Source organism: Chlorocebus sabaeus, chromosome 3, assembly GCF_047675955.1.
Source record: "Chlorocebus sabaeus isolate Y175 chromosome 3, mChlSab1.0.hap1, whole genome shotgun sequence".
NCBI lineage: Eukaryota > Metazoa > Chordata > Mammalia > Primates > Cercopithecidae > Chlorocebus > Chlorocebus sabaeus.
This window is the reverse complement of record NC_132906.1, coordinates 19916576-19940755: the sequence shown is the minus strand read 5'-3', so window position 1 is coordinate 19940755 and position 24180 is coordinate 19916576. Positions and strand designations below refer to the sequence as shown.

The 24180-nt window shown below is 46.3% G+C and overlaps 1 long non-coding RNA gene across 1 annotated transcript in view; it reads left to right on the top strand.

Annotated features, from left to right (window-relative positions):
* LOC103214336 (uncharacterized) overlaps window positions 1–24180 on the top strand; it is a 69617-nt gene that overhangs the window by 6978 nt on the left and 38459 nt on the right. Inside the window, exons 3-5 of the long non-coding RNA XR_012092031.1 lie at window positions 261–488; window positions 2681–2902; window positions 23776–23884. This is a non-coding gene — a long non-coding RNA (uncharacterized lncRNA). The remainder of the gene's footprint in view (window positions 1–260; window positions 489–2680; window positions 2903–23775; window positions 23885–24180) is intronic.

The following is a 24180-nucleotide window of genomic DNA, read 5'->3' as shown; positions in this document are numbered from 1 at the left end:
GCCCAGCAAGGGCCATCTGCCCGTGGCCCCCGCACCAGTGTCCCTGTGCTGCCCTCCTCGGCGCTACCCAGAATGCCTCACTCAGAAGCATGGCGGGACTCCTGGCTTTCCCATAAATGTGAAACAGGGTCCAGAGCAGGGGAAATAAATACGAGACATTAAAGGCTGTTTTCATTAAGTAACATTCTGAAAACAAGTTGGCTTGCAAATTCCTAAAACGCCAGTAATTATGCCTTTATGCTGTTTTGTGTCTCTCATAGTTTCTATACCAACATTTCTAACCTTGACACTATGGAATTTCAAGCCAGACCCTTCTTTGTTGTGAGGGGCCATTCTGAGCATTGTAGACTCCCTAGTCTGTACCCCCGGATGCGAGCAGCAGCCTTTCTTCTCCAAGCTGCGACAACCAAAAATGTCTGCAGACGTTGCCAAATGTCCCCTGGGAGGCAAAGCTACCCTTTGGTTGACAGCCGCTGATCTATACAACAGTGAGTATTGAATTCATTTGTATCTTCATTTATTTCTATTTGTCTTCAGTTCCCTCTGAGATGTTTACCAGATAAATTAGAAATAAGGGGGCGACTGAGGATTTTCTCTTTAAGAGCCTCATGTTTGCCTGTCTTAAGGGTTTTGATAAAACTTGCCAGCAGTTTTGTGATCACAATGGCTATTAAGACTCAAATACATATATTATACTTAAACCAGAAGCAGCTCAACAAAATAGAAACTAAGCAAGTAATTGTGGTATATTGAGTAATAAGACTAACTTTTTTTGTTTCTCAAATTTTTTTTTTTTTTTACGGAAGATGGTCGCTATGGTTGGAGACAGAAATAAGTCGACCTACTGTGATGTGTTTCCCATAGACTCTTTCTGAGAACTCAGGTCGTAGTTTTACAGGACTCGACCAAAGATTTTTTATCCATTGTTTGGATTTTTTTTCTCATTCCATTATTTTTCCTTTTTTATTGCGCCCCTAAAAGAGGCAAAACACCCTTCACAGTGTCCACATTGCAGCAAAAGCTATAATATCTGTGGGATGATTTACATCTAGCTAAAAATTTAGAAGTTTCTGGAGCAATCAGTCCTCGCTTTTGCTGATGATTTCAGTAGATGGTTTGGCCCTGCCCTGCTCTCAGAAAGTCCAGATGTCTTCCCTGAGCTCACAGATACTGGTGCTGGGGGAAAGGTCCCAGGTTAATGATCACCAGGCCAAGGCAGGCTGGCTGAGTAGTTACAGAGATGCTCACCATGGGCCTCAGGGTTGAGGCTCCAGTAGCTCAGGTCTCAGGCCAATGCCATATGGCCACAGTGCCTGCTGAGGGTGCAGCCCTACGAATCCCCAGATACAGTGCAAAGGCTTCCTTATAGATGAATTGTCACTTTAGTAAGCAGAGAGCAGGGCCATGAGGTAATGGACTGAGAACAGGCGGGGCTGGTGAAGAAATAGAGCAAGGAATGGGTATCTGTAGCCCCTTGGAAGAAGCAGCAGAGAGCTCCATGGGAGTGGGAAGCCGGAACGGAGCGGCTGATCTGCCTCCCAAAACTGTGCCTTAGACCGAACCTCTCTCCAGCCCGAAAATAGGCCAGGAGGGCTGGGCTGCCTGTCCCCGCAGCCTCTTTAGGGTGGGGGTGGCAAGAATGTTCCTCTCCAGCGACACGTCCAAGCCTCTCCCACGTTGTCAGCCACTCTGCTTTGAGGCTGAGCTCCAACCCCTCCCAGGAAGGAGGAAGAAAAGACTCATGGCCGACACCAAGTCCCAGCAAGCGTCTCCTTAGGACAGAAGATGGAAACGTTAACCTTTTCTGCTTGCTGAGCAGACAGAGAAAGGAAGGCTGTTGTGAAGAATGGGACCCTGGGCACACTCCGTGCTTGGGGACATGACGTGCCCTTGACCACAGTGCACAGGGCAGAGGGTTGGAAAGCACTGACCGTTCTGCACAGGGGAGACATTAAGGGCCCTGGGTTCCCACAGGGCTGGCCAGTCAGCGCCTTGCGGGTGCCCAGCTGGGCTGGGAGTGTCCCCTCTCCCACGGTGGTAAACAAGGCTGGCCTCGGGAGGGGCTGCACAGACAGCCCGGTACACCCAGCAGGCCGGGCCCAGCTCATTCCACTGAGCCGTGGGGGCCCTGGGGACTTAACCAGAAGCCCGTGTCTGCTAACAGAAGGCACTTTGTTTCCTGGAGGGGGCGGCACTTTCTTCTCCTCTCCGTTCACAGAGGACAGGGCCACGGAGGCGTGTTTATGTTATTGTTATTTCCAGCTTGGCAAAAATGTAAATGTGAGAGTTCGCACTGACGGGAAATAGACAGCATTTTCCCTGTGGACGGGTGCGGCTGTCACCTACTGCTCGGGTCCAGGAGGGCAGCTCCCCGAGGGAGGCCAAGGGGCTGGGAGGGTGAGTGACATAGAAGTCAGAAGTAAAGAGCCACCAGCAAAGGTGACCCACATGGACACCTTCACCACAGCTGCACTGGGCTCTCCCACTGTGCTGTGATGATGCAACCCAGGCCTCATGCGTATCCCTGGGCCTGCCCCGGTGCGGGATGCCTGTGGCCTGTCCGCTTGTCTTCTCCAGATAAAGAGTCATTCTGTTCCTGGAGTTTTCATGGCGTCTCATTTAATCTCCATTACAATAAATTCATTCATTCATTCATTCATTCATTCAACCATCTATCCAGGCACTGGGCTCTGGGGTCAGAGAAGTGGATGGCACAGATATGGAGAGAGAGCTTCTGGTGAAGACAGAAAGTAAACCAACAATTACAAGAGGGATGGATGAATGGCAGCAACAACAGTACTAACCACTCATTACCTTGTGATGCGCTGGGCATATAGAAACTCATTGGATCTTCCCCGTGCTGATTCAAAGGATTCATTCCATCCCTGCTTTACAGAGAGAGGTGAGTCACTCAGCCACGGCCACATGGTTGGTAAGCAACAGAGCAGAGAGGACAACCCCAGGAATGCCCAAAGGCTGCTCCCCCAGAGGCAGCCCTCAGTTTTCTGAGGCCCGTGGGAGTTTGGGGGAGATACACACTGAACATCCCTCTAGGGGTCAGGGCTGTTTGCAGAGCCCGGGCCTGCTGTGCAGGGTCAAAGGCTGGTCCTCTCCAAGTGTAAGCCAGGTCTTAGGGACAGGCAAGCACCGCTAACTGGTTCCTGCCCTCCCAAAGCCTCGGTCACGCTGGGTCCTCTAACCCCATCCTGCTGGGGAAGAGTCCTAAGGTCCAGGTAGCCAGGAAGGACCAGTCTAACCCAGTGCTTCAAGAAGTGACTTAGGCAGCATCACCCATGTGTGGCCAGCTAGTGCCCCAGGCCTTGGCGTAAGAGGAGAGGAGGAAAGAGCTTGGCCTGGGAGTGAAACAGCCTTTCCTTGGATTCTCCACCAATAAAGTTGATGAAGCTACTTGATGCCACTGGCTCAATGGTGCAGGGAGCTGAGGGCGAAGCCAAGTCCTGCAGCCTGGAGTGTGGAGCCCGGTGAACAGAGGTCGGGAGTGTGGAGGCTGGTGAACAGAGGCCGGGAATGTGGAGGCTGGTGAACAGAGGCCGGGAGTGTGGAGCCTGGTGAACAGAGGCCGGGAGTGTGGAGGCTGGTGAACAGAGGCCGGGAGTGTGCAGCCTGGTGAACAGAGACCGGGAGTGTGGAGCCTGGTGAACAGAGGCCGGGAGTGTGGAGGCTGGTGAACAGAGGCCGGGAGTGTGGAGGCTGGTGAACAGAGGCCGGGAGTGTGGTGAACAGAGGCCGGGAGTGTGTGGTGAACAGAGGCCAGGAGTGTGGAGGCTGGTGAACAGAGGCCGGGAGTGTGTGGTGAACAGAGGCCGGGAGTGTGGAGGCTGGTGAACAGAGGCCAGGAGTGTGGAGGCTGGTGAACAGAGGCCGGGAGTGTGTGATGAACAGAGGCTGGGAGTGTGTGGTGAACAGAGGCCGGGAGTGTGGAGGCTGGTGAACAGAGGCCGGGAGTGTGGAGGCTGGTGAACAGCGGCTGGGAGTGTGGTGAACAGAGGCCGGGAGTGTGTGGTGAACAGAGGCCGGGAGTGTGGAGGCTGGTGAACAGAGGCCAGGAGTGTGCAGCCTGGTGAACAGAGGCCGGGAGTGTGGAGCCTGGTGAACAGAGGCCGGGAGTGTGGAGGCTGGTGAACAGAGGCCGGGAATGTGGAGGCTGGTGAACAGAGGCCGGGAGTGTGGAGGCTGGTGAACAGAGGCCGGGAGTGTGGTGAACAGAGGCCGGGAGTGTGTGGTGAACAGAGGCCAGGAGTGTGGAGGCTGGTGAACAGAGGCCGGGAGTGTGTGGTGAACAGAGGCCAGGAGTGTGGAGGCTGGTGAACAGAGGCCAGGAGTGTGGAGGCTGGTGAACAGAGGCCGGGAGTGTGTGGTGAACAGAGGCCGGGAGTGTGTGGTGAACAGAGGCCGGGAGTGTGTGGTGAACAGAGGCCGGGAGTGTGTGGTGAACAGAGGCGGGGAGTGTGGAGGCTGGTGAACAGAGGCCGGGAGTCTGCAGCCTGGTGAACAGAGGCAGGGAGTGTGTGGTGAACAAAGGCCAGGAGTGTGGAGCCTGGTGAACAGAGGCCGGGAACACAGGCAGTCAGGGAGCGTGTGGTCAGAGGAAGTGGGGCCAGTGATTCGGGCTAGAGCTCCCCACGTGGGAGGGTAACTGCGTGTCGGAGGGACACAGTGTGTGTTGAACAGACGTCCCATTTGAACCCAGAAGGAGAAGGTCGTTGTTTGGATCTTCTTGTTAGACAAGTGAGATTAAGAGACTGACCCCACATCTCAAAAAACCAACCATTCAGGGGCACAACCAAAAAAACATAGTCTGACACATCAATCATGGTCAACAGCTGAAAAAAGATGGAAGTGTGACGGGACAGAAAGGGGGCACGGGGGTTGCTGCTGCAGCCGCTGATCCCCAGCCCTCCTGACGAGCGCGAGGCACTGCGTGGTCCCCATGGCTTGCGTGGCCGCCCCCTCCTCCGTGCAAAGATGAGATGCAGAGAGGGGCCGTGGCCCAGTGTCCTTTGGAGACTTTGGTGAGAACTTTTTCCTGTGTGTCACTATCTCCACCTTTACTTGACAGACAAAACCAAACCGTAAACCACGGCTTCCTCCATTATTAGGCCCCACGTGAATCATCCCCACAAACCACACTGGAATCCAAGTGCTGGGAGGAAGGTCCCCTAGGCAGGAAAGTGCTCAATAATGAGAGAGTCTAGTGGGAAAATATCCTCAGAATCAGGGCTCCTGTTGAACAACTGCTCTAAGAAAGTCATGTGGCGAGGCGGGCAGGGGCACACTGCCCTGTATCCCTGGCATACCAGTTCGTGTGGCCCAGGGGAGGTTAGCAGATGCAGGTATGAGCCTTCAGCCCTCCTCACCTTGCCAGCCCGCTTCTTCTCTTACATGTTCCTCTCCCATCCCGCTCTGCCCCAGCAGCTGCCCTTGGCCCCACTGGATCTAGGGTGCACACACCAACAATGAGGAGTCCCCTTCAGGATTGTCCTGGGAAACCAGAGCCAGGAGACAGGCCCATGCAAGCTCTGGAAGCTGGCTCAAGCAGTGTTTCAGGACCCCGGTGCCCAGAATGTGGCCCAGCCAGGCAAGCATGGTTTCCCATGAGCGCACCTCCTTGGCCCTTCAGCTTCCTCATCCTGTGGTTTAGGGCACAAGGAAGAGACAGAGCAGCTTTCTCAAAAAGGGGACCCAAGAAAGGGTCCTATTGCCTGACTCTAATGGTGATGCCATCTGTGTGGACAGGTGTGTGTGTGTGTGTGTGTGTGTGTGTTTAGTTCTCTCTCTCTGTCTCTCATGCATACATGCATAGTCTGAGACCCAGTTAAGAGCCAAGAGGCAAACAAGTCTTCATTCAACAGACCTTTGCTTAAGCAAAAAGTATACCGTGGCAGGATGGGTTCTTCCATCCTCACTCAAGTTTTATTTTTTATATCTCACCTCTGGTGGGAAAGGGGACTTTTTATTAGTAGTAGTATTAGTATTATGTGACGTCAAAGTTATGCCAAGAATGATTCATATTTGTGAGAATCTGTTTGCTGCCACATCTCCACCATGGTGACATAACCACCATCACCTTCCCAGGAAGGGGGAACAAGTTGCCCAGAACAGGACACGAATCATGAATGGGTCACTCATCAACCTGGGGCTGGAGAAAGAGAAAGGGACACCCAAGGGGAACAGGTATGAGCCCAAGGCAAACAGCGAAGAGGTTTTCAGCCTCCCTGCTCTGTGTCCTTTCAGCCAATGGTCAGGTCAGGTAGGGCCATAAGAGGAGATACAAGAGAGGCGCAGGAGAATGAAGTCCATTATACTCACAGATTCCAGAAAGGGGCTCATCATGTACCAAGCAGGACCACAGGGGAAGCACCAGTGTTGGTCAGGAGGCAGAAGGCAGGGGCGCAGGGAGAGTTTGGGCCATGGCCTTTGTTGGAGTCTCCTTGGGAAAGCCAGGGCGGGGTGAGCAGCTTAAGATGGGCTAGTGTAGATAATTTTGAAGGGCTTCGGGCTGTCGGGGTGGTCTCCAGCTGCCTGGCATCTGGCCCTGGGATGATTAGGCAGAGGAACGTACCCTCCTGGGGTGTGCAGGCCAGATGGATGAGGTATGCCCTGGGTTGGGTAGTTTGCATATCAAAGGTATGCCCCCTTGCTGTCTCTAAGGATTTGCTAGCTCCAGAGAGCCAGTGGTCTCCCTCAGCCAGAAAGGGTTTTCAAAGATGTCAAAATATAATAAGCTGTGTGTGATGGTGTATGCCTGGAATCCCAGCTACTCAAGAGGATAAGGCAGGAGGATTGTTTGAGCCCAGGAGTTCCACGCTGTAGTGCACTATGTTTGTACCTGTGAATAACCACTGCACTCCAGTCTGGGCAATATAGCAAGACACCATCTCTAAAAAACAAAATCAGTCCCCTTGACTCCAAGCATCTTTGTCATCAGTTCCAAAATAAAGCGGTCTCATTCTGGAACTGGATAGCTCCTTAAGCTCCTCCAGGTGGCATGGAGCTGTGGCAGCAATAACAACCTCAGGCCAACCCTCCTGAAATTGTTTCTGGAGTTGGTTCCTTCTGGTGGGTTCTTGGTCTCACTGACTTCAAGAATGAAGCCATGGACCCTCGCGGTGAGTGTTACAGCTCATAAAGGTAGTGCAAGGCCGGGCGCGGTGGCTCAAGCCTGTAATCCCAGCACTTTGGGAGGCCGAGACGGGCGGATCACGAGGTCAGGAGATCAAGACCATCCTGGCTAACACGGTGAAACCCCATCTCTACTAAAAATACAAAAAACTAGCCGGGCGAGGTGGCGGGCGCCTGTAGTCCCAGCTACTCCGGAGGCTGAGGCAGGAGAATGGCATAAACCCGGGAGGCGGAGCTTGCAGTGAGCTGAGATCCGGCCACTGCAGTCCAGCCCGGGCTACAGAGCAAGACTCCGTCTCAAAAAAAAAAAAAAAAAAAAAAAAAAAAAAAAAAAAAAAAAAAGGTAGTGCACACCCAAAGAGAAAGCAGCAGCAAGATTTATTATGAAGAGTCAAAGAACTAAGCTTCCACACTGGGAAAGAGGACCAGACCAGGTTGCTGCTGCTGGCTCATGTGGCCAGCTTTTATTCCCTTATTTGGCCCCTCCCATGTCCTGCTGATTGGTCCATTTTACAGAGTGCTGATTGGTCTATTTTTACAGAATGCTGACTGGTGCATTTACAGTCCTCTAGCTAGACACAGAGCACTGATTGGTGCATTTTTACAGAGTGCTGATTGGTATATTTACAATCCTTTAGCTAGACACAAAGCGCTGATTGGTGCGTTTTTACAGAGTGCTGACTGGTGCATTTACAATTCTAGCTAGACAAAAAAGTTCTCCAAGTCCCCACTGGACCCAGGAAATCCAACTGGCTTCACCTCTCAAAATCACTGGCAGAACTCAGAACTGAACCAATACTAAACACAGGCACGTGACCTGATGCCTTCCTTCCCACTTGCTCTTCAAGTTGAGGTGCTTACGTGGAGTGAGCCTGACGTTATGGCTCCAGACAGTGTCAAAACCATGTCAGCAATTTTGTGGGGCAGAAAAAGACGATTACTCTCACTTTGCCTGTGGCCCAGCGTGTCCTCAGAGACTGTAGCGAAGATAGCAACACCACGAGGCTCAAGGGGCACCACATCTCTAGCATCTGCCAGGCCGAGAGCAGCTGGAGGAAGCGCTTTCCCAGCCAGTCACCGGCCACCATGGAGACAGACCACAGTGACACATCTCGCCTGTGGACCGGGGGAGGGGAGCCAGCCCCACCTGCCTACCAGCAGCAGGAAAGAACAGGTCCTGCAAGGAGGGACAGCAGGGCTGCTTGCAGAAGACACTCTTGTGTATTCAGTGGGTTGTCCCCCAAGGCCAGGTAGGCACCGTCCACATGTATCTGGAGGCATTGCTCAGGACAACCCCAGGAGAGTTGACCTGCATTGAATGGAATTTGAATGATGAGAAACAAGCCAGTCCTGCTGGCCACCCCTTCTTCACAACCATACCTGCCACCTGCTCTTCTAGTTTGCAGGTGACAAGGCCCTATGGTGAAGACTGGGAAACTCACCTACTGTGGCACAACTGTTGTATTAGTTTCCAGCAGATCACCCTCAATATCCCCACATACAATGAAATCATCTTCGGTCATAATGAAATGAAATGAAGTGAATACTAATGGCCAGAGAAAATAGTGGCAGGATTGAACTTTGTATATATAGTTTTGCCAGTAAAAACTTTTTAATAAAAGCAAAATACATATTACAGTACAAAAATTAAAAAGTCATGGATTAATCATTACCTTAATGTGTGTGTGTGTGTTTTAAGTGGGGGCATACACGAAGAAACAATTCCGAAAGAGTGAACTCCAAAGCTTTAGAGACTGGCTTGCACCCAGACAGACAGAACTGAAGCGAACCCAGTTCACCGTGCTAGCCTCGTTCACTTCCACTCTACTCATTCAACACGGGATTACGGCATAGATCCAGAGTAGGAGAAACTAACTGCCCCAGAAGTGAGCACCAACAATTCTGAATTGTCACCCTTGCAAACGGACTCTTGGAACCAGCCTGCAACTGACTCTGCTTATGTCCTGTGTAATTAGAGGTGTTCCAAATTAACTTCCATGTAGAAGGCAGTGTTTATTAAAACATAAGTAATAAAATGTGCACACTTTAAGCCTGGACATATATCACTAAAAGACAACACTAATAGCAGCAACTGTTTAGGACTTAGACTAATAAATGGTTTGAGGGGAAAGAGTAAGTACTTCATCACAGACACTGCTTAGAATAACCAGCATATAGTGATAATAAAAAGCTGAGCACCGTGTGGTCAGTTTGATTACTGTTTTTAACGACACTACACACAAGGCACTCCTTTATTGCCTGCGTGCAGGGTAGGCTGTTCCCACCACCTACCCTTGGTATGCCGCTGTGTCCTTGCCCCCAAATTTCATCAATTCAGATGAAGTGCATTGACACTGTTAGGAACTATGTCATTATTGTTGCCTGACTTGCAGAGAAGTCAGTCATTTTCAGAAAGAGTCTGCTGCAAGAAGCTCTTTCCTCTGGAATGGCCCTACAAAAGGAATAGGGGAAATATGTTTAAAAGGAAATATCAACAGGTTTGATGATCACTTAAGAACTGGAGGTTTCTGCAAGACAAAATACAGCAACAACCAAATTTTAACTCAAGCAAGTTAGGAAAATTATTTTCCATATATATGACAGGCCAAGTGTACTTGTATTGAATGCACTCATGCCAAGTGACCAACAACAGCAAAATCCATTGATTTCTCAATATGTGTATGACAAAGGATATGGACAGAAAATTCATAGATGACAGAATTTTCATGATTCATAAAGGAACAATCATTTCCTCATAGCCAGACTGTGAAACAAACAAAAAACAAGACAAAATGGAACAATCACACGGAAAAATGTTTTCTCCTCAGGCACTTAACCAATGCCACTTAAAAGTGGGATATCGGTCAGGCGCAGTGGCTCACACCTGTAATCCTAGCATTTGGGGAGGGCGAGGCAGGCGGATCACGAGGTCAGGAGTTTGAAACCAGCCTGGCCTATAGTGAAACCCATCTCTACTAAAAAGAAAAAAATTAGCCTGGTGTGGTGGTAATCCCAGCTACTCAGGAGGCTGAGGCAGGAGAATTGCTTGAACCCAGGAGGCGGAGGTTGCAGTGAGCCGAGATCACGCCACTGCACTCCAGGCTGGGCGACAGAGCGAGACTCCATCTCGAAAAAAAAAAAAAGCAGGATGTCACTTTTTTTTAATCTCTCATAGTTCCAGTAATACGAGGGTGTAGTGAGATGAGCCCCTCTCACACTCCGTTGCCAGAAGAATAAATATTGGAATAATACTCATCCTCCATCAGTTATATGGCAAGTGTTTTTCCTCCATCAGTTATATGGCAGTTTGCTCTTTCACATTTGATGTTGTTTATAGCACTGGGTCACTGCATTCTAAGGATTTAGACATCCTCTCCGAAGGAAATTGAGTCTCCCCCTGAAGCTGCAACAAGAGCATCCCACGCTCCAGCCTGAGCAGGGTTGAGTGTGTCTGTGTGGGTTTGAGATAGGAGGATCTTCCAGAACAAACCTTTCCTGTGTTCCGCGAACCATTGACAAGAGGGCTGTGTCCCATGGGGTGTGGGTAACATGCACATGAGAAAAATCCCTGCCTGATTCTGAGTCTTCTGGTAGCTCCGTTCTGCCAGACAGGCAGGGCGTTTTCTTGGAAACTTATAAATGTCACATTTTATGTAAACAGGGAGTTCTACTAGAGCCTTTCATCATCACAACACATAAAAGACACATTATCTAAGAAATTCCTGAGATTGCAGCCTTAAGACAAAGGACCCAGCTCTATACCACAGGCTCACACATTCTTTGGGTGGTTGATTGCATCTTACATTTTAAAATCTCTCAGCAGTGATGATAGAGTAGGTAAAGAAAGTACCTTGGAAAATCCTACAAAACCATCAGGTGCTTTGGTCTACAAGAAGGAGTAGAGAAGTAAGAAACACTATTGTGGGGGTTCAGGGCCCCACGATGGGCAGGTTTGAATCCTAGCTCTGACCTTTACTAATTGTGACATCAGGCAAGTTTCTTACCCTCTGTATGTTTCAGTTTCCCTGCATGTAAAATGAGAATAATAATAGTTCTGACCTCATGTGGTGGGGGCAGGGACTATAAGGATTCCATAAAATTGTGCTCAGTTTTAAAAAAAAATGTCAGTGTCATAAAAGAAAAAGAAAAGCTGTGGAAGTGCTCCAGATTAGAGGCCAAAGACACATCACAATTAAATGCAATATCTGACTGTAGTCTAGATCCTGTACTACAGTTTTTTAAATAAGCCATAAGGGATATTTTAGGGTTAACTGACAAAAATTGCAATGTGAATGGTGGACAAGATAAAGTATGGCTCAGAAATCACCGCTGAAGAATGCATCCATGCAACCAAATACCACCTGTTCCCCCAAACACCTATGGAAATAAAAAATTAAAATTATAAAAATTTAAAATTAAAAAAATTTAAAGTTCAACAAAAAAAAGATAAAGCATGGTAGCAATGTTAAATTTTCTGAAGTTGATAACTGCACTATGGTTAGGTAAGAGAAAACCTTTTATCCCTAAGACAACTGAAGTGTTTAGAAGTAAAGGGCCATGCCTTCAAATGGTTCCAGGAAAAAAAATATACACACTCACACACACAGACACACACACATAACAATACATATTATGTATGTGTGTGTTATAGATATACATACACACAGAGGAATACACAGAGAGGAAGAAAAAAATAAAGCAAATGGAATGAATGTTAATTTTGGGTAAATCTGGGTAAACCATTTGCAAGTGTTTTCTGTGCTATTTTTATTTTTGTAGCCTTTGTATAAGTTTGAAAAAAAAATTTATTTTAAAAAAGGATTTTTTTGTTTTTGTTTTTTGAGACAGTTTTTACTGTGTTGCCCAGGCTGGTCTTGAACTCCTGGGCTTAATCAGTCCTCCTGCCTTGGCCTCCTGAGTAGCTGGAACCACAGACGTGGGCCACTACATCCAGCTAAAAAGGTTCGTTTTTGTTTTGTTTTTAATGCAATTGAGTATACAAGTCTGGAGCTCCAAGGAGAGAACTAGACTAGAGACAGAAATGCAGGAGCCATTGAGACACAGTGTTGAAAGCTGTGAGAATGGAGGAGCTCATCAAGAATATTGAAGATGACGCCGGGCGCGGTGGCTCAAGCCTGTAATCCCAGCACTTTGGGAGGCCGAGACGGGCGGATCACGAGGTCAGAAGATCGAGACCATCCTGGCTAACACAGTGAAACCCCGTCTCTAATAAAACTACAAAAAAAATAGCCGGGCGAGGTGGCGGGCGCCTGTAGTCCCAGCTACTCGGGAGGCTGAGGCAGGAGAATGGCATGAACCCGGGAGGCGGAGCTTGCAGTGAGCTGAGATCCGGCCACTGCACTCCAGCCTGGGCGACAGAGCAAGACTCCGTCTCAAAAAAAAAAAAAAAAAAAAAAAAAAAAAAAAAAAAAAAAGAATATTGAAGATGACGAAAAAGGGGCCAGGACCAGGGAGCAAGGATGTTCAGAGATCAGCCAGAGAGAGCAAAGCTAGCCAAGAAGACAGAGCAGGAGCCACCACTGAGGTAGAAGGAAACCAGAGGGCTGAGGTGTCATGGAAATGAAGAAAAGACAAGGTTTCAAGAAGTGGAAAACTATCACAAATATTGCTAACGGGTTGCCTAAGATACTGACAGTGATATGACCGCCAGATGCTGGACTTAGCAAGGGGGAGGTCATGAGACACTTTCATAAGAACGGTTTCAATGGAATCATGGTAGAAGAAGCCAGATTGTAGTGGTTCCCAGAGTCAACACAGGGCAATGAAGTATGAATCTGAATACTCACAAGAAATACGGTGATGAAAGGAAATGAGAAACAGAGTCCACTTTCTACACGACTCCAGCACCATCCTCAATCCATCCTCCAATAACTTCCTCAATTTTTGGGTCTGATGTTCTTCCAGCAGTTATGACTTTTTTGTTTTTTTAGATAAAACAAGGTCTTGCTCTGTTGCCCAGGTTTGTCTCAAATTTCTAGGCTCAAGCAGTCCTCCCACCCTAGCTTCCTGAGTATCTGGGACCACAGACGTGTGCCACCATGCCTGGTAAGTTACGGATTTACTGTTACTATTATTTAATTTGTAAAGAAAAGAGGTTTAATTGACTCACAGTTCCGCATGGCTGGGCAGACCTCAGGAAACTTACAATCATGGCAGAAGGCATCTCTTCACAGGGCAGCGGGAGAGAGAATGAGTGCCTTATTATTTTTTACCAGCTTTTCTGTAATTTCTGTGGCATCCTGGGTGGAAGGAGAAGTAAACACGTGTCCTCAGTCTTCCATCTTGAACCACTACATGACTTTATGTCCACGATTGTCATTTAATCCTCACCACAATCTTTTGTTTTCAGTTAAATAAAAAAGTGACCTCAAGCCTTCTTAAACATTGAAATGCATTCATTTTTATGCTCATTTTCTTTGGCAATATTATTTCTTCCGTTTTGCCCCTCATTTCCTAAATTGTTTTAATGGGTTCATCTCTAAAATGAAGATTGTTTTATTTCTTAATGCTACTTACTTTTTCTCATCCCAATATCAAGGCCAATCTAGATTTTTTTGTCTTTTACCTGTGAAATGGATATCAAAAATGGATAATTCACCAGTGCATTTTAAGACAACATGAAAAAAGCCCTAAGCAAGCATTTCAAAGCAATAACATGCCATTACATTTTTGAAAAATAAGTATCATTGGTACTTAAAAGCAGTACTGAATTCCAGAAGCATATTCTTATATTGGACATTATTCATAATGGCAAATAAACTTCATTTCCACAGTAATGATTTCCGATATGCAGTTTTCTTTTTTTTTTTTTGAGAGTTCAATTTGACTGTTTCAGACTTAAATCTTGAATATCTGTCAGTGACTCAATCTTTAACATAACAATCAACAGTGGACTTGAAAATTGAATTGTTTCAAAAGGAACAATGATAGCAAGAGAAAGCTCTTGGCATTTGAAGAGAAGTACATATACATAGAAAGAAATAAAAGTAAATCAAAATACATAACTTTGTACATGTTAGAAATATCCAATATGCCACCAACACAATTGCCCTGAAAGAAAAAAGAAAAAAAGCCCTCACCACAATCTTCTGATGAAAATGTTATCATCCCTGTCTGAAAGCTGAGAAGCCTGAGGTCGGGAAGGGTAAAGTGACCAACACACAGCTAATCACTGATAGCTTTAGGTTTCACACCCACATGGGTTTGCTTTCAATGCTCACATCCTTTCATCCCACCATCCTAGACAGATTATGGAACACAATGTGCTATGTAGGATGGGTAAGCAATAGAAATTTGGGGTTAAAAAAAAAACCTATGTTTCATATTCTTGAAGAATTTTATTATCTTCTATTTTTTCAATTTCTCTTACTTTGGTAAAGTTTCTCTTGAATACTTCAGCTTTGTTCGGCTATGCTCAGAAAACAAGAAACAGGATTTATCTTGGGCAGATTAGGAAGCCAAACAAACCTGGGTGTGAGTCCCGACTCCAGTGGGGCCCTGAGAAAGCCCTGGTATTTCCACCTGTAAAGTGGGGGTTAAGGTTACTCTGGGCGTTAGTGCTAATATGTGGAAAGTGCCTGGCATTTGGGAGATACTCTTCAAATCAAGACCTTCCCCACAAAACGTCTTCCTGATGAACATCCCCATTGCAGGATGCCACTTGGTTTTCGATAGCCAAGCTTCAGGGAACATACGTATCTCTCTCAATACCGTTTTCTAGCTGAAATTTATCTAAGGTAAATGTAAATTTATATTCCTAAGACACAACACACTACATTTTAAACAAAACAATGTATCTGTAAAGTCTTGAGAAACATTGCAATTACACTTAACAGAACACCAGCATTGCACATAGAGGGTTGTGTAAAACATGGTGAACCTCAGCAAAGGAGATGAGGGTTTCCCAAGTTGCTGGCACTTACAGTCATCACAGTATCACTTCTTACAGAGTAGCCATTAACAACTATAGTGTTTTAAGCTATGTTTTAAGTATTTTACTTTTTATTTTATTTTATTTTATTTTTTGGCAGAGTCTCACTCTATCGCCCAGGCTGGAGTGCAGTAGCTCAATCTTGGCTCACTGCAACCTCTGTCTCCTGGGTTCAAGCGATTCTCCTGCCTCAGCCTCCCAAGTACCTGGGATTACAGGCATGCACCAACATGCCTGGCTAATTTTTGTATTTCTGGTAGTGATGGGGTTTCACCATGTTGGCCAGGCTGGTCTTGAACTCCTGACCTCAAGTGACCTGGCTGCCTCAACCTCCCAAAGTGCTGGAATTATAGGCATGAGCCACCCTGCACAGCCTAGTATTTTACATCCTAATGTGGTAGTTTATTACATATATAGATGTTTCACCACGTCTAATCACATTTGGGAAGTTGATTGGTGGATGTGTGCCTTATAATCTTTTCCATTTATAATAACAGGAAACTTACACTAATAGGAACATTAGATCCCAATAAACAGCAAGTATTATTAACTATAGAGTTAATAATACTGTAATTCTTTACTTGAAATTGGCTGAGAGTAGACCTTAAATGTTTTCACCCCACACACACACACACACACACACACACACACACACACACACAGAGTAACTAAGGTGATGAATGAGTTAACTAATTTGATTATGGCCATCATTTCACAATGCATATGTACATCAGATCATCACATTGTAAACCCTGAATTTTATTGTATGGATTCATTTTTATATATTGAATCTATAATCTATACAATTATACTTCAATAAAGCTGAAAAAATAAAACCAAATAACAGGAATTGTTTACTGGTTGGTGTTTTTACACAGAACATCTAATATTCAGGAACAGATGACTGAGCTTAAGTGTCCACCACCCTCAGCAGTGGTGAGGCTGGTACATTAGCATTAAAAAGAAGGCCTTTTCCAAGGAGGAGCAGAGTCAGATGCCCTGTAGTCAGTTGCTATCACCTAATGCCTTGTAGGGGACAACTGTCATCTGTTTAGTCACCAAAAACTTGTATTGCCTTCTATGTTTGTGCCCCTACCATGAGACCCACCTGTCACTATAGAAATCAAAAGTGCCAGACACTGGCTTCTCCAGCCCCTGTGGCAGGTAGACAAGGTAAGTGGCCTGGCTCTGTCCCTTACCAGAAGCAGTAGGTCTCCCTGCACAGCTTGTGTTCTGGCGATGGGCAGTGATGATGCTGGTGGCAGGACATCCAGTTTCTAGGAGCAGGGGCTCTGTTCCAGCCAGCGCCCAGGGTTGGGGTGTTGACAGTGGGCCCTGTAGCAAAGCAAATATGTCTTTCCCAGACGGGTTCAGTGGCAGACGTTAGGGTGCTCTACCCGGCTGTGCAACTTCCACACCACGCGCCCCAGGGCTCAAGGGACCCTGTGAACCGCCCGTTGTCTTGTTACAAAATGTCTCTGCTTCACCAGCCAGGGACAGTCGCTTTTGCTTGCAGCTATGAACCCTGACTGATAAAAGGATCCTGCATTTTCTTAGCTATTGAGGGGATTCCTTTATGCCATCTTATCCCCAAAGGCTGCTTCTCTTGACTATATCAAGTACCCAGTGGCCCTGGCCAATGGCCAGTGTGGGCAGAATGGCCTCCCAGTGGTCACACTCTGAGCCCTGACACCTTTCAGATCTCAAGAAATTGGCCACCTCTCTAACTATAGTGACTGGAACATCCCCATGTGGAGGTGCATGCCTGCTCCCCACTGTATCCTGGCTCCGTAGAAAACCATCTCTGCCTGTGAAGGCAGCTGGGATGGGGGCTATACCCTGCAAAGCCACAGGGGTGGAGCTGCCCAAGACCATGGGAATCCACCTCTTGCATCAGCGTGACCTGGATGTGAGACATGGAGTCAAAAGAGATCATTTTGGAGTTTTATTTGACTTCCCTGCTGGATTTCAGACTTGCATGGGCCTGTAGCCTTTTTGTTTTAGCCAATTTCTCCCATTTGGAATGGCTGTATTTACCCAATGCCTGTACCCCTATTGTATCCATGGAGGAAACTAACTTGCTTTTGATTTGACAGGCTGAGAGGTAGAAGGGACTTGCCTTGTCTCAGATGAGACTTTGGACTGTAGACTTTTGAGTTAAGGCTGAAATGAGTTGAGACTTTGGGGGACTGTTGGGAAGGCATGATTGGTTTTGAAATGTGAAGATATGAGACTTGCGAGGAGCCAGGGACAGAATGATATGGTTTGGCTCTGTGTCCCCACCCAAACCTCATTTTGTAGCTTCAATAATTCCCATGTATTGTGAGAAGGACCCAGCAGGATATGATTGAACCATGGGGGTGGGTCTTTCCCATGCTATTCTCGTGATGGTGAATGTGTCTCATGAAATCTGATGGTTTTAAAAATGGGAGTTTCTCTGCACAAGCTCTCTCTTTACCTGCTGCCATCCATGTAAGATGTGACTTGTTCCTCCTTGCCTTCTGCCCTGATTGTGAGGCCTCCCCATCCACGTGAAACTGTAATAAACCTCTTTCTTTTGTAAATTTCCCAGTCTCACAGTCTCAGGTATGTTTTTATCAGAAGCATGAGAACAGATTAATGCATATATATATATGTGTGTGTGTGTGTGTGTGTATGTTCCTTTTATACATTTAGGAATCTATTCTGAGATAACAATAAAAACTAACAGGCCAGGGCCAGGTGCAGTGGCTCAAACCTCCAATCCCAGCACGTTGGGAGGGCAAGATGGGAGGAGCTTGAGCTCAGGAGTTTGAGACCAGCTTGGGCAACATAGTGAGACCTCATCTTTACTAAAAATAAAAATAAAAAATTAGCCAAGCTTGGTGGTGCAGACTTATAGTCCCAGCTACTAGGAAGGCTGAGGTGGGAGGATCACTTGAGCCTGGGAGGTCAAGGATACAGTGAGCTGTGATTGCATCACTGCATTCCAGCCTGTGTGACAGAATAAGAACTTGTCTTAAAAATAAATATGTAAGTGGCCGGGTGCGGTGGCTCAAGCCTGTAATCCCAGCACTTTGGGAGGCCGAGACGGGCGGATCACAAGGTCAGGAGATCGAGACCATCCTGGCTAACCCGGTGAAACCCTGTCTCTACTAAAAAAATACAAAAAACTAGCCGGGCGAGGTGGCGGGCACCTGTAGTCCCAGCTACTCAGGAGGCTGAGGCAGGAGAATGGCATGAACCTGGAAGGCGGAGCTTGCAGTGAGCTGAGATCCGGCCACTGCACTCCAGCCTGGGCGACAGAGCGAGACTCCGTCTCAAAAAATAAAAAAAAAATAAAAATAAATAAGTAAGTAACAAAAATGTGTGTAAAAATACTTATTTAAGTATTATTTACCCTTGTGAAAAATTGGAAATAACTAAATTCCTAACATTAGGGAATTGGTAACACAAATAACAGGAAAACCATCTCTGAAATAGTATCATTCATTGAAACTGATGTTTACAAACAGTCTTCAACAACATGAAAGAATTCTTCAGATATAATGCTATGCATTTTTTAAAAGGCAGGATAAAATGCATTTTTTGAAACTGAGAAAATTTCAAATGCCAATCATAATCATCTTTGGGTAGTAGAATTGTATATTATTTTTATTTTCTTTATTATTTTCTGTACTTTCCAAAACACGTATGTATTTTTGTCATAGTCAGAACAAAAATACTATGTGTAAAAATACAAGTCCTTCCTGGAAGCAGGAGAATGGGCATCACTCTTTCTAGTCTTGTGGTTCACCTAGAGCCTCCATGGTCTTCATTTCAGATTGCGCAAATTCCAGGCAGGTCCAAAAATTCTCTCCCAAGCAGCCTCAGTTTACCTCATCAGAGTTGAACATTCTACAGTTTTAACCTGAAGATAAAATGGAAGCATTCATTTTACAACAAATTATTCAAAGTGTAAGAACAGATTCTTATTCCAGGTTGATTAGCATTTCCTAAATCCTCTTTCTTTTCTTTTCTTTTCTTCTCTTTTCTCTTTCCTTCTCTTTTCTCTTTTCTTCTCTTTTCTTCTCTTTTCTTCTCCCTTCCCCTCCCTTCCCCTCCCTTCCCCTCCCTTCCCCTCCCCTCCCCTCCCCTCCCTTCCCCTCCCCTCCCCTCCCCTCCCCTTCCCTTCCCTCCCCTCCCCTCCCCTCCCCTTCCCGACTTGCTGCAGCCCTCCCCAGGATTTAGAGATGGCCTCCTGGACTTAGAAGGATCTAGATTCCAGCAGATATCCTAACCAAGGTTTGGGAAATACTTTTACTGATAAATTCAGCAAAGAGGACAATGGAGTGCATCAAAATGAACTTTTACTGATTTATCAGTCAGCCATAGCAACATAACAAACAACCACAAAATCTCAGTGGCACATCCTAACAAGCATGCATTTTGCTCATGCATCGGTTTATTGGCTGGAGGCCATCTGATACAGGCTGAGCTTGGCTGAATAGCTCTAAGCTGCAAATTGAGATCAGATCTTATCCACACATCCCTTATTCTCCTTGGACCAGTGGGCAAGCTTGGCATGTTTTTCTCATGATGATGGCAAAGGTCTGAAAAAATAAGCCTAACAGTGAAAATACATATTAAGTCCTGTTTGCATATCTGTTAACAGCCCATTGACCAAACAAGTCACAGGGTGAGCCCAAAGCTGAGGAACAAGTAAGATCTGCCTCTAGTGGGAGGAACTGCAAAGTAACATGGGTAGAGTTGTGAACACAGTAAAGAATGAAGAATCAGGGCCAATAAATCAATCTATCACAACCAGTAAAGAAGGAAAAACAAATAAAAATACAAACACGAAAGGTGAAAGTTAATTTACCAAGAGCAGATTCCTCAACCAAAGTCTTTTTTTTTTTTTTTTTTAATTTCCATAGGTTATTGGGGAACAGGTAGTTTTTGGTTACACGAGTAAGTTCTTTAGTGGTGATTTGTGAGATTTTGATGCATCCATCACCCAATGCAGTATACACTGCACCTTATTTGTAGTCTTTTATCCCTCAACCCCCTTCCCATCCTTTTCCCCTGAGTCCCCAAAGTCCATTGTGTCATTCTTATGCCTTCACATCCTCATAGCTTATCTCACACTTATAAGTGAGAACATATGATGTTTGGTTTTGCATTCCTGAGTGGCTTCACTTAGAATAATAGTCTCCAGTCCCACCCAGGTCGCTGCAAATGCCGTTAACTCACTCCTTTTTATGGCTGACTAGTATGCCATTGCATATATATATATCACAGTTTCTTTATCCACTTGTTGATTCATGGGCATTTGGGTTGGTTTTTGCAATTACAAATTTGCTGCTATAAACATGTGTGCAAGCATCTTTTTCATATGATGGCTTCTTTTCCTCTGAGTGGATACCCAGTAGTAAGATTGTTGGATCAAATTGTAATTCCACTTTTAGTTCTTTAGGGAATCTCCACACTGTTTTCCATAGTGGTTCAACCAAAATCTAATGGATAACTCCTGTTTCTAGTTACCTTCTCAACAGCTCTGTTGAAACCCAGCCCCCAGATCCCCAGCACTTCAATTATTTCTTCTACCCATCTCCTCCAGAGGAGAGACTGCAGCCAGAGATCGCCGTGGTAGGTTATCAGGTAATGGACATCATCCTAGGGAGAAGATGGAATCCTCAGCTTTCCTCTACAGAGGAACACCAAAAGCTGACGCCTCTCCCAGCCTTCTAACCCAGTCCAGAAAGGGCCTTGATATGATTTGGATATGTCCCCACCCAAATCTCATCTTGAATTGTAGCTCCCATAATCCCCGCATGTCATGAGAGGGACCTGGTGGGAAGTAATTGAATCATGGGGGAGGTTTTCTCCCACGTTGTTCTCATTACAGTGAATAAGTCTCACGAGATCTGGTGGTTTTATAAAAGGCAGTTTCCCTACACATGCTCTCTTGCCTGCCACAATGTAAGGTGTGCCTTTGCTCCTCCTTTGCCTTCCGCCATGATTGTGAGGCTTCCCTAGCCATGTGAAACGGTGAGTCCACTAAACCTCTTTTTCTTTATAAATTACCTAGTCTCAGGTCATTCTTCCTAGCAGTATGAAAATGGACTAACACAGGCCTCAGGGCCATCAGTCTGCCTGCACCCCTAAGCCCCTTCATAGTGATAAGGAAACAGGTCTGGAGGATCATCTCTCTAATCTTTCCTGGAGGCAGAAGCCTGAACTACATGTTGTTAGGTTTCTTCTAAATGGGAGACTTGTGGATTCTATCATCACTGAAGGGGCCACCATTCACCTGAAACACAAAAAAGAGCATTCACTAATTGCCTTAGAATATGCTAAATGCAGCCTAAAAGCAACTTACTTCTCCTCCTCTTCCTCCCCTTTCTCTTCATCCTCCTTTTCAAGCCACCTGCAAAGCAGACCTGAACCTTCAACAAAGCCCTGAACCAACCCAGCCACACTGCTGGGGGCCCAGGGATGCACCAGACTGATTATTTGCATTCTAACTTTATACTTGTGTCACTCATAAAAGTCAGGTGTTCCATCTTCTGCTGAGAAACACGGGGGTTCAGAGTGCAGATCTCTGGAGTCTGACAGACCTGGAAGCCTGTCTCCCAATTTTTACTTACCAAGTGACTTTAGACAAATGGGTTAACTCCTCAGGTTCCTCCTTGGTAAAATAGGGACAACAGTAGCTACCTCCTAGGACAGTTGTGTGGATATTGTGAGATAAAATCTCAAAGTGCTTAGGACAGTACCTGCCACATTGTAAAGCTCAATAAAGTTTGGCTATAATGATGAGGGGCCGTGGCAGGAGGACTGCTTGAGCCCAAGAGTTCGAGGTTTCAGTGAGCTGTGATTGCACCACTGCACTCCAGCCTGGGTGACAGAGCGAGACCCTGTCTCTAAAAAATAAAATAAAATAATAATAACAACAGTGTAGTGGGAAAACTATTATCTCCAAGCTGGAAGATACCCAATCCTTGTGAACTCTAAGAAGCAGGCACCCTGCATCACACATCTCATGTGTACGGAATTTAAAATGCTTAAAAGACTGGACTCACCTTGAAGACGGAAGGACAGTGTTTGCGTCAGTTTGGAGTTATCCACTCCAGGGTACTCAAACGTTATAATAAAGAATTTTGTGGTCTGAGCAGGAATATGCAAAATCGCAGGTGTCGGTGGCCAGTGAAATTAAATGCGAAACCACGATCACCTAGCGATAAGCCAGGAACACCTGTTAGTATCTGTTAGCTGCCACCACGTGGTGCAAAGCAGCTCTTTCCTTCTGCATCATTGGTTGAATCAACTTAAACTCTTTCATGCAACTGAATAAGATGCTAGTTGCCGTCACAGCTCCACCTTAAATTGTGCCTTCTTTTCGTATATTCAATGTGTTTCCAATATATTTCCAAGACCCCTTGGTTCCTTTTGATAAGGATGTGTGGAATGTTTATACTGTGGCAGATGTTTTGGGCATGTAAAAGGCAGAAAGAAAGAACAAAGATAGGCATTTTTTGAGTTCCTGCTAGGATAAACAACCTTATGGTTATTTAGAACCCCCCTGCTCTACTTTGTTTAAGGGTGGATCCAGAGAAAGTTAATTTGTGTAACTAGGATTAAGGGGATAAAATGGAAATACTGATGCTTTGTATAAGAAAAAAGGAGTGAGAGACCCAGAAGAGGGGGTCCCACACTGGGCAGAGGCAACTTCCTGAAGAGGCGTGAGGCCGAGATGAACAGGTGGGACCAGGGAAGGGGAGGGGAGGAGGGAATAAAGAGGAGGCAAAGAGGCTGTGAGGAGAGAATTTGAGCAGAGCAGAGCTAGTTAAGGTGAGAGTGGGGACGCTGTGCTCTCCAGTGAGATGTAACCCCCTCCCATGTCTCCACCGGGATCTTCACTGTTTTTCCTGCTCAGTGAGTTGAACATGTGCAATGTGCAGAGACGGGCTTCGAGGAGAGAACAGGAGGCCTAGCACACAGGCCAAGTTTTCATTTACCTAGAGCTCTGCTATCACACGGTTTGAGAGCTCGTTTCCAAAACTCAGGTGTAGAAAATATGCCTCTGCCTGCAAACAGTTACATGAGTAAATTGTGTGTGTTTAGGTGAGGAGACTTGGGAACTGGTGGGAGGGGATCATTACTATAAAAGGCAGAAACCCCATTTCTCTCCCCTTCCCAACAATCCATGCTTCCTCTCAACTCTCAGTTGGCTGGATCTGCTGAGGGTACCTTGAGAATTTTTTTTTTTTTTTAGACAGGGTGTCATTCCGTTGCCCAGGCTGGAGTGCAGTGATGCCATCATGGCTCACTGCAGCCTCGACCTCCTGGGTTCAAGCGATCCTCTCATCTCAGTCTTCCCAGTAGCTGGACTACAGATGTACACTACCACACCTGGCTAATGTTTGTACTTTTTTGTAGAGACAGGGTTTTGCCATGTTGCTCAGGCCAGTTTTGAACTCCTGAGCTCAAGCAATCCGCCAGCCTCAACCTCCCAAAGTGCTGGGATTGGAGACGTGAGCCACTGCACCCGGCTGGGGAATATTTTTGGTGGGTGGAAAATTTTTCAGGGTTGACTTAGCAGACCTTCACACAAAAGGCACCAAAACAGGAAGCAAGTAAAAGTTCACATCCACTCTTCTGTTCCAGAAAAGATGAATTATGCCTGACTGTACCTGATGGAAAAATCCTTTCATTTTCAGTTGTATGAGGGAAACACTAACTGCCTTCAGAAAGGAACTCAACACTTCGGTGGCCTAAGACAATAGAAGTTGGATCCTCATCCTCCATCAGCCTGATGTGGTGCTCCTGGTGAGTACGTGACTTGCTTCCATGTGGTGATTCAGGCACTCAGGCTCCTGCCATCCTGCAGACCTGCCATCCCTAGTGCCTCAAAGTCCCCTGCACCCAAACTGCAGAGGGGAAGAGAGAGTACAGCAAAAACCCACCCACTTCTTAAAAGCCCAATCCCAGAAGTGACACACATATCTCTACTTCCATCCCACTAACAAGAAGTCATGACGTGGTCACATTCGGATAGAAAAAAGGCGGGAAAACATAAACCTTATTCCTGTTGGGACAGCAACAATTCCACACTGTGAAAAGGG